The following is a 12,888-nucleotide window of genomic DNA, read 5'->3' on the forward strand; positions in this document are numbered from 1 at the left end:
AACACACTATGGCTGCTTAACGGGAAAGGTCCGGTGGGGTGATGCATAAAACAAGGGTTTGAAATTAGCTCAGATACCGTTCCATAAGCCAAATATGTAATGGACAAGACGTACACCCTGCTCAGTGAAATGGACTCAACACCACCTATTCACCGCACAAGAATATATCTGACTAGTAAGAATCTTAAAACCTATGTATTGATATCTCTCTGGAAGTGAATCAAGAGGGTGTAAAGCGGCATAAACACAGCAGTGAAAAGCAGCTAAGCCCCATTATCAAAATAAATTACTTGAAAAAAACCCATAAAACAAAGACAGTGAAAGAGAGAGAAATTCATACAAAATCCATTCAGGGGCTCTGATGCAACCTGGATTGACCATATCTAGACCCACAGCTGGATGAGACCTAAGGCTGGACACTCTTGGGGCTGAGAGGATTGGTGAGGTTGGGTGAGCAAACGCAGACCCTTTAAAGTAATACTGCGTGGTACCCATCCCATGGGTCCCAAATCTCCAGGTTCAAGGGCATCTTCCCACATCGAAAACATGCCTGGGAAACCCAGAAGATGGTACACCGCGTGATCGGGAAAGGTTTCTAAAACGCACCTCATTTCTCCTCTCCTTGTGCTCGGGTTCGCCATTCCAGCCGCTTTACTAACAATCTCCCTACGTGGAGAATCAGCACCGTTAACCTCCTGTTTCGTACAGGTTGCAATTTGTCCTGAGGATGAACGGGAAGAGGGGGAACCAATGAGAGACTAGCTCTAGGTGTTGGGACAGGCACAGGTCACTCTATTTTTCCGTCAGGAAGAAGAATGAACCACAGGCTCAGCCTGCACCCCCGGAACCAGAATAGGGTCTGAAGCAATCCTGCGCTTTTGCGGCCAGCTCCCAAAAAAGCGAGTTGACAAATGGAGCTCAGGGGCACTGCAATTCACAAACCTGCAGAGTTATAAATGATAACTCTCGTCCACAAATATATTGAGGGAAGGCAACGAAGAGGATTTGAAAGCAAGGCAGAATTGCAGGAAACAGATTTCAGGAGGTAGATGCGACTCGCCTTTAAAGCACATGAAAAGCGGCAAAACGTCGACAATGATGCCCTTGGCCAAAAAGGGCGTATGCGTTTTTTCCTGAATATATTCAGGAAAAAACGCATACGCCCTTTTTGGCCAACCAAGCAAGCCGGAAAGGCCAATCAGCACTACAAAGAAGTCTCGCTTGCCATCGGTCAAAAGGGCCATGCTGAAAAAAGTGTAAAAACCAGAAATGCAGGACAGGCCAGGGAGACGTGGGAGCCTTGCTACGCTGATGGGCGGGATGTTAATTGCCAACAGCCACTCTGGAGAAGTGTACGGTGTGTCCTGAAACATGTAATAAACACAGCTTAGAGAGCATAGGGCACTTCCACTCATGGGCGTATACATTGGGAAAACTGAAAATCCACAAGACACAGGCACCCCGAAGTGTAGGGCTGCTCTGTTTACAAGAACCTCCACTTCGGTACACCTTAAATAGCCCAGGATAGAGAAAAATGGATAAAGAAGTTGTGGTACTTATGCACAATGGAATATCACTCAGCCATGAAATCAATGTCATAAGGCGAGTAGCAGCCAGTATGATGAGTGGATTGAGGTACGATGACTCTAAGTGAAATAAGTCACACAGAAAAAGACACTTATCCTAAGATATCACTTATAGAGGGAATGATAAAATAGCTACCCTTGAACTGAATTACAAGACAGAACAGAGTCACACGTTTAGAAAACACACTATGGCTGCTTAACGGGAAAGGTCCGGTGGGGTGATGCATAAAACAAGGGTTTGAAATTAGCTCAGATACCGTTCCATAAGCCAAATATGTAATGGACAAGACGTACACCCTGCTCAGTGAAATGGACTCAACACCACCTATTCACCGCACAAGAATATATCTGACTAGTAAGAATCTTAAAACCTATGTATTGATATCTCTCTGGAAGTGAATCAAGAGGGTGTAAAGCGGCATAAACACAGCAGTGAAAAGCAGCTAAGCCCCATTATCAAAATAAATTACTTGAAAAAAACCCATAAAACAAAGACAGTGAAAGAGAGAGAAATTCATACAAAATCCATTCAGGGGCTCTGATGCAACCTGGATTGACCATATCTAGACCCACAGCTGGATGAGACCTAAGGCTGGACACTCTTGGGGCTGAGAGGATTGGTGAGGTTGGGTGAGCAAACGCAGACCCTTTAAAGTAATACTGCGTGGTACCCATCCCATGGGTCCCAAATCTCCAGGTTCAAGGGCATCTTCCCACATCGAAAACATGCCTGGGAAACCCAGAAGATGGTACACCGCGTGATCGGGAAAGGTTTCTAAAACGCACCTCATTTCTCCTCTCCTTGTGCTCGGGTTCGCCATTCCAGCCGCTTTACTAACAATCTCCCTACGTGGAGAATCAGCACCGTTAACCTCCTGTTTCGTACAGGTTGCAATTTGTCCTGAGGATGAACGGGAAGAGGGGGAACCAATGAGAGACTAGCTCTAGGTGTTGGGACAGGCACAGGTCACTCTATTTTTCCGTCAGGAAGAAGAATGAACCACAGGCTCAGCCTGCACCCCCGGAACCAGAATAGGGTCTGAAGCAATCCTGCGCTTTTGCGGCCAGCTCCCAAAAAAGCGAGTTGACAAATGGAGCTCAGGGGCACTGCAATTCACAAACCTGCAGAGTTATAAATGATAACTCTCGTCCACAAATATATTGAGGGAAGGCAACGAAGAGGATTTGAAAGCAAGGCAGAATTGCAGGAAACAGATTTCAGGAGGTAGATGCGACTCGCCTTTAAAGCACATGAAAAGCGGCAAAACGTCGACAATGATGCCCTTGGCCAAAAAGGGCGTATGCGTTTTTTCCTGAATATATTCAGGAAAAAACGCATACGCCCTTTTTGGCCAACCAAGCAAGCCCGAAAGGCCAATCAGCACTACAAAGAAGTCTCGCTTGCCATCGGTCAAAAGGGCCATGCTGAAAAAAGTGTAAAAACCAGAAATGCAGGACAGGCCAGGGAGACGTGGGAGCCTTGCTACGCTGATGGGCGGGATGTTAATTGCCAACAGCCACTCTGGAGAAGTGTACGGTGTGTCCTGAAACATGTAATAAACACAGCTTAGAGAGCATAGGGCACTTCCACTCATGGGCGTATACATTGGGAAAACTGAAAATCCACAAGACACAGGCACCCCGAAGTGTAGGGCTGCTCTGTTTACAAGAACCTCCACTTCGGTACACCTTAAATAGCCCAGGATAGAGAAAAATGGATAAAGAAGTTGTGGTACTTATGCACAATGGAATATCACTCAGCCATGTAATCAATGTCATAAGGCGAGTAGCAGCCAGTATGATGAGTGGATTGAGGTACGATGACTCTAAGTGAAATAAGTCACACAGAAAAAGACACTTATCCTAAGATATCACTTATAGAGGGAATGATAAAATAGCTACCCTTGAACTGAATTACAAGACAGAACAGAGTCACACGTTTAGAAAACACACTATGGCTGCTTAACGGGAAAGGTCCGGTGGGGTGATGCATAAAACAAGGGTTTGAAATTAGCTCAGATACCGTTCCATAAGCCAAATATGTAATGGACAAGACGTACACCCTGCTCAGTGAAATGGACTCAACACCACCTATTCACCGCACAAGAATATATCTGACTAGTAAGAATCTTAAAACCTATGTATTGATATCTCTCTGGAAGTGAATCAAGAGGGTGTAAAGCGGCATAAACACAGCAGTGAAAAGCAGCTAAGCCCCATTATCAAAATAAATTACTTGAAAAAAACCCATAAAACAAAGACAGTGAAAGAGAGAGAAATTCATACAAAATCCATTCAGGGGCTCTGATGCAACCTGGATTGACCATATCTAGACCCACAGCTGGATGAGACCTAAGGCTGGACACTCTTGGGGCTGAGAGGATTGGTGAGGTTGGGTGAGCAAACGCAGACCCTTTAAAGTAATACTGCGTGGTACCCATCCCATGGGTCCCAAATCTCCAGGTTCAAGGGCATCTTCCCACATCGAAAACATGCCTGGGAAACCCAGAAGATGGTACACCGCGTGATCGGGAAAGGTTTCTAAAACGCACCTCATTTCTCCTCTCCTTGTGCTCGGGTTCGCCATTCCAGCCGCTTTACTAACAATCTCCCTACGTGGAGAATCAGCACCGTTAACCTCCTGTTTCGTACAGGTTGCAATTTGTCCTGAGGATGAACGGGAAGAGGGGGAACCAATGAGAGACTAGCTCTAGGTGTTGGGACAGGCACAGGTCACTCTATTTTTCCGTCAGGAAGAAGAATGAACCACAGGCTCAGCCTGCACCCCCGGAACCAGAATAGGGTCTGAAGCAATCCTGCGCTTTTGCGGCCAGCTCCCAAAAAAGCGAGTTGACAAATGGAGCTCAGGGGCACTGCAATTCACAAACCTGCAGAGTTATAAATGATAACTCTCGTCCACAAATATATTGAGGGAAGGCAACGAAGAGGATTTGAAAGCAAGGCAGAATTGCAGGAAACAGATTTCAGGAGGTAGATGCGACTCGCCTTTAAAGCACATGAAAAGCGGCAAAACGTCGACAATGATGCCCTTGGCCAAAAAGGGCGTATGCGTTTTTTCCTGAATATATTCAGGAAAAAACGCATACGCCCTTTTTGGCCAACCAAGCAAGCCGGAAAGGCCAATCAGCACTACAAAGAAGTCTCGCTTGCCATCGGTCAAAAGGGCCATGCTGAAAAAAGTGTAAAAACCAGAAATGCAGGACAGGCCAGGGAGACGTGGGAGCCTTGCTACGCTGATGGGCGGGATGTTAATTGCCAACAGCCACTCTGGAGAAGTGTACGGTGTGTCCTGAAACATGTAATAAACACAGCTTAGAGAGCATAGGGCACTTCCACTCATGGGCGTATACATTGGGAAAACTGAAAATCCACAAGACACAGGCACCCCGAAGTGTAGGGCTGCTCTGTTTACAAGAACCTCCACTTCGGTACACCTTAAATAGCCCAGGATAGAGAAAAATGGATAAAGAAGTTGTGGTACTTATGCACAATGGAATATCACTCAGCCATGAAATCAATGTCATAAGGCGAGTAGCAGCCAGTATGATGAGTGGATTGAGGTACGATGACTCTAAGTGAAATAAGTCACACAGAAAAAGACACTTATCCTAAGATATCACTTATAGAGGGAATGATAAAATAGCTACCCTTGAACTGAATTACAAGACAGAACAGAGTCACACGTTTAGAAAACACACTATGGCTGCTTAACGGGAAAGGTCCGGTGGGGTGATGCATAAAACAAGGGTTTGAAATTAGCTCAGATACCGTTCCATAAGCCAAATATGTAATGGACAAGACGTACACCCTGCTCAGTGAAATGGACTCAACACCACCTATTCACCGCACAAGAATATATCTGACTAGTAAGAATCTTAAAACCTATGTATTGATATCTCTCTGGAAGTGAATCAAGAGGGTGTAAAGCGGCATAAACACAGCAGTGAAAAGCAGCTAAGCCCCATTATCAAAATAAATTACTTGAAAAAAACCCATAAAACAAAGACAGTGAAAGAGAGAGAAATTCATACAAAATCCATTCAGGGGCTCTGATGCAACCTGGATTGACCATATCTAGACCCACAGCTGGATGAGACCTAAGGCTGGACACTCTTGGGGCTGAGAGGATTGGTGAGGTTGGGTGAGCAAACGCAGACCCTTTAAAGTAATACTGCGTGGTACCCATCCCATGGGTCCCAAATCTCCAGGTTCAAGGGCATCTTCCCACATCGAAAACATGCCTGGGAAACCCAGAAGATGGTACACCGCGTGATCGGGAAAGGTTTCTAAAACGCACCTCATTTCTCCTCTCCTTGTGCTCGGGTTCGCCATTCCAGCCGCTTTACTAACAATCTCCCTACGTGGAGAATCAGCACCGTTAACCTCCTGTTTCGTACAGGTTGCAATTTGTCCTGAGGATGAACGGGAAGAGGGGGAACCAATGAGAGACTAGCTCTAGGTGTTGGGACAGGCACAGGTCACTCTATTTTTCCGTCAGGAAGAAGAATGAACCACAGGCTCAGCCTGCACCCCCGGAACCAGAATAGGGTCTGAAGCAATCCTGCGCTTTTGCGGCCAGCTCCCAAAAAAGCGAGTTGACAAATGGAGCTCAGGGGCACTGCAATTCACAAACCTGCAGAGTTATAAATGATAACTCTCGTCCACAAATATATTGAGGGAAGGCAACGAAGAGGATTTGAAAGCAAGGCAGAATTGCAGGAAACAGATTTCAGGAGGTAGATGCGACTCGCCTTTAAAGCACATGAAAAGCGGCAAAACGTCGACAATGATGCCCTTGGCCAAAAAGGGCGTATGCGTTTTTTCCTGAATATATTCAGGAAAAAACGCATACGCCCTTTTTGGCCAACCAAGCAAGCCGGAAAGGCCAATCAGCACTACAAAGAAGTCTCGCTTGCCATCGGTCAAAAGGGCCATGCTGAAAAAAGTGTAAAAACCAGAAATGCAGGACAGGCCAGGGAGACGTGGGAGCCTTGCTACGCTGATGGGCGGGATGTTAATTGCCAACAGCCACTCTGGAGAAGTGTACGGTGTGTCCTGAAACATGTAATAAACACAGCTTAGAGAGCATAGGGCACTTCCACTCATGGGCGTATACATTGGGAAAACTGAAAATCCACAAGACACAGGCACCCCGAAGTGTAGGGCTGCTCTGTTTACAAGAACCTCCACTTCGGTACACCTTAAATAGCCCAGGATAGAGAAAAATGGATAAAGAAGTTGTGGTACTTATGCACAATGGAATATCACTCAGCCATGTAATCAATGTCATAAGGCGAGTAGAAGCCAGTATGATGAGTGGATTGAGGTACGATGACTCTAAGTGAAATAAGTCACACAGAAAAAGACACTTATCCTAAGATATCACTTATAGAGGGAATGATAAAATAGCTACCCTTGAACTGAATTACAAGACAGAACAGAGTCACACGTTTAGAAAACACACTATGGCTGCTTAACGGGAAAGGTGAGGTGGGGTGATGCATAAAACAAGGGTTTGAAATTAGCTCAGATACCGTTCCATAAGCCAAATATGTAATGGACAAGACGTACACCCTGCTCAGTGAAATGGACTCAACACCACCTATTCACCGCACAAGAATATATCTGACTAGTAAGAATCTTAAAACCTATGTATTGATATCTCTCTGGAAGTGAATCAAGAGGGTGTAAAGCGGCATAAACACAGCAGTGAAAAGCAGCTAAGCCCCATTATCAAAATAAATTACTTGAAAAAAACCCATAAAACAAAGACAGTGAAAGAGAGAGAAATTCATACAAAATCCATTCAGGGGCTCTGATGCAACCTGGATTGACCATATCTAGACCCACAGCTGGATGAGACCTAAGGCTGGACACTCTTGGGGCTGAGAGGATTGGTGAGGTTGGGTGAGCAAACGCAGACCCTTTAAAGTAATACTGCGTGGTACCCATCCCATGGGTCCCAAATCTCCAGGTTCAAGGGCATCTTCCCACATCGAAAACATGCCTGGGAAACCCAGAAGATGGTACACCGCGTGATCGGGAAAGGTTTCTAAAACGCACCTCATTTCTCCTCTCCTTGTGCTCGGGTTCGCCATTCCAGCCGCTTTACTAACAATCTCCCTACGTGGAGAATCAGCACCGTTAACCTCCTGTTTCGTACAGGTTGCAATTTGTCCTGAGGATGAACGGGAAGAGGGGGAACCAATGAGAGACTAGCTCTAGGTGTTGGGACAGGCACAGGTCACTCTATTTTTCCGTCAGGAAGAAGAATGAACCACAGGCTCAGCCTGCACCCCCGGAACCAGAATAGGGTCTGAAGCAATCCTGCGCTTTTGCGGCCAGCTCCCAAAAAAGCGAGTTGACAAATGGAGCTCAGGGGCACTGCAATTCACAAACCTGCAGAGTTATAAATGATAACTCTCGTCCACAAATATATTGAGGGAAGGCAACGAAGAGGATTTGAAAGCAAGGCAGAATTGCAGGAAACAGATTTCAGGAGGTAGATGCGACTCGCCTTTAAAGCACATGAAAAGCGGCAAAACGTCGACAATGATGCCCTTGGCCAAAAAGGGCGTATGCGTTTTTTCCTGAATATATTCAGGAAAAAACGCATACGCCCTTTTTGGCCAACCAAGCAAGCCGGAAAGGCCAATCAGCACTACAAAGAAGTCTCGCTTGCCATCGGTCAAAAGGGCCATGCTGAAAAAAGTGTAAAAACCAGAAATGCAGGACAGGCCAGGGAGACGTGGGAGCCTTGCTACGCTGATGGGCGGGATGTAAATTGCCAACAGCCACTCTGGAGAAGTGTACGGTGTGTCCTGAAACATGTAATAAACACAGCTTAGAGAGCATAGGGCACTTCCACTCATGGGCGTATACATTGGGAAAACTGAAAATCCACAAGACACAGGCACCCCGAAGTGTAGGGCTGCTCTGTTTACAAGAACCTCCACTTCGGTACACCTTAAATAGCCCAGGATAGAGAAAAATGGATAAAGAAGTTGTGGTACTTATGCACAATGGAATATCACTCAGCCATGAAATCAATGTCATAAGGCGAGTAGCAGCCAGTATGATGAGTGGATTGAGGTACGATGACTCTAAGTGAAATAAGTCACACAGAAAAAGACACTTATCCTAAGATATCACTTATAGAGGGAATGATAAAATAGCTACCCTTGAACTGAATTACAAGACAGAACAGAGTCACACGTTTAGAAAACACACTATGGCTGCTTAACGGGAAAGGTCCGGTGGGGTGATGCATAAAACAAGGGTTTGAAATTAGCTCAGATACCGTTCCATAAGCCAAATATGTAATGGACAAGACGTACACCCTGCTCAGTGAAATGGACTCAACACCACCTATTCACCGCACAAGAATATATCTGACTAGTAAGAATCTTAAAACCTATGTATTGATATCTCTCTGGAAGTGAATCAAGAGGGTGTAAAGCGGCATAAACACAGCAGTGAAAAGCAGCTAAGCCCCATTATCAAAATAAATTACTTGAAAAAAACCCATAAAACAAAGACAGTGAAAGAGAGAGAAATTCATACAAAATCCATTCAGGGGCTCTGATGCAACCTGGATTGACCATATCTAGACCCACAGCTGGATGAGACCTAAGGCTGGACACTCTTGGGGCTGAGAGGATTGGTGAGGTTGGGTGAGCAAACGCAGACCCTTTAAAGTAATACTGCGTGGTACCCATCCCATGGGTCCCAAATCTCCAGGTTCAAGGGCATCTTCCCACATCGAAAACATGCCTGGGAAACCCAGAAGATGGTACACCGCGTGATCGGGAAAGGTTTCTAAAACGCACCTCATTTCTCCTCTCCTTGTGCTCGGGTTCGCCATTCCAGCCGCTTTACTAACAATCTCCCTACGTGGAGAATCAGCACCGTTAACCTCCTGTTTCGTACAGGTTTCAATTTGTCCTGAGGATGAACGGGAAGAGGGGGAACCAATGAGAGACTAGCTCTAGGTGTTGGGACAGGCACAGGTCACTCTATTTTTCCGTCAGGAAGAAGAATGAACCACAGGCTCAGCCTGCACCCCCGGAACCAGAATAGGGTCTGAAGCAATCCTGCGCTTTTGCGGCCAGCTCCCAAAAAAGCGAGTTGACAAATGGAGCTCAGGGGCACTGCAATTCACAAACCTGCAGAGTTATAAATGATAACTCTCGTCCACAAATATATTGAGGGAAGGCAACGAAGAGGATTTGAAAGCAAGGCAGAATTGCAGGAAACAGATTTCAGGAGGTAGATGCGACTCGCCTTTAAAGCACATGAAAAGCGGCAAAACGTCGACAATGATGCCCTTGGCCAAAAAGGGCGTATGCGATTTTTCCTGAATATATTCAGGAAAAAACGCATACGCCCTTTTTGGCCAACCAAGCAAGCCGGAAAGGCCAATCAGCACTACAAAGAAGTCTCGCTTGCCATCGGTCAAAAGGGCCATGCTGAAAAAAGTGTAAAAACCAGAAATGCAGGACAGGCCAGGGAGACGTGGGAGCCTTGCTACGCTGATGGGCGGGATGTTAATTGCCAACAGCCACTCTGGAGAAGTGTACGGTGTGTCCTGAAACATGTAATAAACACAGCTTAGAGAGCATAGGGCACTTCCACTCATGGGCGTATACATTGGGAAAACTGAAAATCCACAAGACACAGGCACCCCGAAGTGTAGGGCTGCTCTGTTTACAAGAACCTCCACTTCGGTACACCTTAAATAGCCCAGGATAGAGAAAAATGGATAAAGAAGTTGTGGTACTTATGCACAATGGAATATCACTCAGCCATGTAATCAATGTCATAAGGCGAGTAGCAGCCAGTATGATGAGTGGATTGAGGTACGATGACTCTAAGTGAAATAAGTCACACAGAAAAAGACACTTATCCTAAGATATCACTTATAGAGGGAATGATAAAATAGCTACCCTTGAACTGAATTACAAGACAGAACAGAGTCACACGTTTAGAAAACACACTATGGCTGCTTAACGGGAAAGGTCCGGTGGGGTGATGCATAAAACAAGGGTTTGAAATTAGCTCAGATACCGTTCCATAAGCCAAATATGTAATGGACAAGACGTACACCCTGCTCAGTGAAATGGACTCAACACCACCTATTCACCGCACAAGAATATATCTGACTAGTAAGAATCTTAAAACCTATGTATTGATATCTCTCTGGAAGTGAATCAAGAGGGTGTAAAGCGGCATAAACACAGCAGTGAAAAGCAGCTAAGCCCCATTATCAAAATAAATTACTTGAAAAAAACCCATAAAACAAAGACAGTGAAAGAGAGAGAAATTCATACAAAATCCATTCAGGGGCTCTGATGCAACCTGGATTGACCATATCTAGACCCACAGCTGGATGAGACCTAAGGCTGGACACTCTTGGGGCTGAGAGGATTGGTGAGGTTGGGTGAGCAAACGCAGACCCTTTAAAGTAATACTGCGTGGTACCCATCCCATGGGTCCCAAATCTCCAGGTTCAAGGGCATCTTCCCACATCGAAAACATGCCTGGGAAACCCAGAAGATGGTACACCGCGTGATCGGGAAAGGTTTCTAAAACGCACCTCATTTCTCCTCTCCTTGTGCTCGGGTTCGCCATTCCAGCCGCTTTACTAACAATCTCCCTACGTGGAGAATCAGCACCGTTAACCTCCTGTTTCGTACAGGTTGCAATTTGTCCTGAGGATGAACGGGAAGAGGGGGAACCAATGAGAGACTAGCTCTAGGTGTTGGGACAGGCACAGGTCACTCTATTTTTCCGTCAGGAAGAAGAATGAACCACAGGCTCAGCCTGCACCCCCGGAACCAGAATAGGGTCTGAAGCAATCCTGCGCTTTTGCGGCCAGCTCCCAAAAAAGCGAGTTGACAAATGGAGCTCAGGGGCACTGCAATTCACAAACCTGCAGAGTTATAAATGATAACTCTCGTCCACAAATATATTGAGGGAAGGCAACGAAGAGGATTTGAAAGCAAGGCAGAATTGCAGGAAACAGATTTCAGGAGGTAGATGCGACTCGCCTTTAAAGCACATGAAAAGCGGCAAAACGTCGACAATGATGCCCTTGGCCAAAAAGGGCGTATGCGTTTTTTCCTGAATATATTCAGGAAAAAACGCATACGCCCTTTTTGGCCAACCAAGCAAGCCGGAAAGGCCAATCAGCACTACAAAGAAGTCTCGCTTGCCATCGGTCAAAAGGGCCATGCTGAAAAAAGTGTAAAAACCAGAAATGCAGGACAGGCCAGGGAGACGTGGGAGCCTTGCTACGCTGATGGGCGGGATGTTAATTGCCAACAGCCACTCTGGAGAAGTGTACGGTGTGTCCTGAAACATGTAATAAACACAGCTTAGAGAGCATAGGGCACTTCCACTCATGGGCGTATACATTGGGAAAACTGAAAATCCACAAGACACAGGCACCCCGAAGTGTAGGGCTGCTCTGTTTACAAGAACCTCCACTTCGGTACACCTTAAATAGCCCAGGATAGAGAAAAATGGATAAAGAAGTTGTGGTACTTATGCACAATGGAATATCACTCAGCCATGAAATCAATGTCATAAGGCGAGTAGCAGCCAGTATGATGAGTGGATTGAGGTACGATGACTCTAAGTGAAATAAGTCACACAGAAAAAGACACTTATCCTAAGATATCACTTATAGAGGGAATGATAAAATAGCTACCCTTGAACTGAATTACAAGACAGAACAGAGTCACACGTTTAGAAAACACACTATGGCTGCTTAACGGGAAAGGTCCGGTGGGGTGATGCATAAAACAAGGGTTTGAAATTAGCTCAGATACCGTTCCATAAGCCAAATATGTAATGGACAAGACGTACACCCTGCTCAGTGAAATGGACTCAACACCACCTATTCACCGCACAAGAATATATCTGACTAGTAAGAATCTTAAAACCTATGTATTGATATCTCTCTGGAAGTGAATCAAGAGGGTGTAAAGCGGCATAAACACAGCAGTGAAAAGCAGCTAAGCCCCATTATCAAAATAAATTACTTGAAAAAAACCCATAAAACAAAGACAGTGAAAGAGAGAGAAATTCATACAAAATCCATTCAGGGGCTCTGATGCAACCTGGATTGACCATATCTAGACCCACAGCTGGATGAGACCTAAGGCTGGACACTCTTGGGGCTGAGAGGATTGGTGAGGTTGGGTGAGCAAACGCAGACCCTTTAAAGTAATACTGCGTGGTACCCATCCCATGGGTCCCAAATCTCCAGGTTCAAGGG

Source organism: Eubalaena glacialis, chromosome 4, assembly GCF_028564815.1.
Source record: "Eubalaena glacialis isolate mEubGla1 chromosome 4, mEubGla1.1.hap2.+ XY, whole genome shotgun sequence".
In the NCBI taxonomy this organism is placed as follows: Eukaryota; Metazoa; Chordata; class Mammalia; order Artiodactyla; family Balaenidae; genus Eubalaena; species Eubalaena glacialis.